Source organism: Triticum dicoccoides, chromosome 3B, assembly GCF_002162155.2.
Source record: "Triticum dicoccoides isolate Atlit2015 ecotype Zavitan chromosome 3B, WEW_v2.0, whole genome shotgun sequence".
Classification (NCBI taxonomy): Eukaryota; Viridiplantae; Streptophyta; class Magnoliopsida; order Poales; family Poaceae; genus Triticum; species Triticum dicoccoides.
The window spans coordinates 85,503,914-85,505,907 of NC_041385.1; positions in this window are offsets into that span (position 1 = coordinate 85,503,914).

The window sequence follows — 1,994 nt, forward strand, 5'->3', positions numbered from 1 at the left end:
CCCCTGTCTCGTGCCCCCCTCGAGCACCTCCCGACCGACTTCTTTCGCCTATATAGTCCCAGGTACCCTAAAAACATCCACGGAGAAGATAGATCGGGAGTTCCACCGCCGCAAGCCTCTGTAGCCACCAAAATCCTCTCGGGAGCCCGTTCTGGCACCCTGCCGGAGGGGGAATCCATCACCGGTGGCCATCTTCATCATCCCGGTGCTATCCATGATGAGGAGGGAGTAGTTCACCCTCGGGGCTGAGTGTATGTACCAGTAGCTATGTGTTTGATCTCTCTCTCTCTCTCTCTCTCTCTCTCGTGTTCTCTCTCGTGTTCCCTCTATGGCACAATCTTGATGTATCCCAAGCTTTGCTATTGTAGTTGGATCTTATGATGTTTCTCATCCTCTACTCTCTTGTGATGAATTGAGTTTCCCCTTTGAAGTTATCTTATCGGATTGAGTCTTTTATGAGAACACTTGATGTATGTCTTGCCGTGCTTATCTGTGGTGACAATGGGATATCATGTGCCGCTTGATGTATGTTTCGGTGACCAACTTGCGGGTTCCGCCCATGAACCTATGCATAGGGGTTGGCACACGTTCTTGACTCTCCGGTAGAAACTTTGGGGCACTCTTTGAAGTACTTTGTGTTGGTTGGATGAATCCGAGATTGTGTGATGCATATCGTATAATCATGCCCATGGATACTTGAGGTGACAATGGAGTATGTAGGTGATATTAGGGTTTTGGTTGATTTGTGTCTTAAGGTGTTATTCTAGTACGGACTCTTGACTAGATTGATCCGAAAGAATAACTTTGAGGTGGTTTCGTACCCTACCATAATCTCTATGTTTGTTCTCCACTATTAGTGGCTTTGGAGTGACTCTTTGTTGCATGTTGAGGGATTGTTATATGATCTATCTATGTTATTATTGTTGAGAGAACTTGCACTAGTGAAAGTATGAACCCTAGGCCTTGTTTCCTATCACTGCAATACCATTTATGCTCACTTTTACCACTTGTTACCTTACTGTTTTTATAATTTCAGATTACAAATTCCTTTATCTACTATCTATTTTGCACTTGTATCACCATCTCTTCGCCGAACTAGTGCACCTATACAATCTACCATTGTATTGGGTGTGTTGGGGACACAAGAGTCTCTTTGTTATTTGGTTGCAGGGTTGTTTGAGAGAGACCATCTTCATCCTACGCCTCCTACGGATTGATAAACCTTAGGTCATCCACTTGAGGGAAATTTGCTACTGTCCTACAAACCTGTGCACTTGCAGGCCCAACAACATCTACAAGAAGAAGGTTGTGTAGTAGACATCAAGCTCTTTTCTGGCGCCGTTGCTGGGGAGGTTAGCGCTTGAAGGTATATCTTTAGATCTTGCAATCGAATCTTTTTGTTTCTTGTTTTATCACTAGTTTAGTTTATAAAAAAAAACTACAAAAAAAATGGAGTTAAGTTTGTCTCATATGCTTCGTCTTTTTAATATCTTCCGTGAGTTTGATGGAAAGGAAATTGTGCTCAAGTGCTAGAATAAGAATGCTTTAAAATGCTTGGTACTAAATCTTTGAATGATGAGCATGATTGCAATGTTGTTAGTATAAACTCCTTGAATATCCATAGTACTAATGATGATTGCTCTAGTCATGATGAAAATATATCTTATGAGCATGTCAACTTTTGTGGAGTGCATATTTGCATGAACACACCAAATAGAGAAGATATTTATTGCAAGAGGCATAAGCATTTAGAAACTAAATGGTTGCATGAAAGGCTAGGTGTGAGTGCTGAAAATTTAAAATTCCTTTGCCGTACTTGTGAACTTTGCAATGAACGTGGTCATTTACATCTCCTATGCAAATTGTTTCATGATCGAATCGTGTCCAATTTTTTTGATGATTTGATCTCCATTGCTCATTATAATGAACTTAGTTTGCTTTTGGGTTATGAAGAATTGAAACATTTACTTAAGGACCTTCCAGAATTTGCCCAT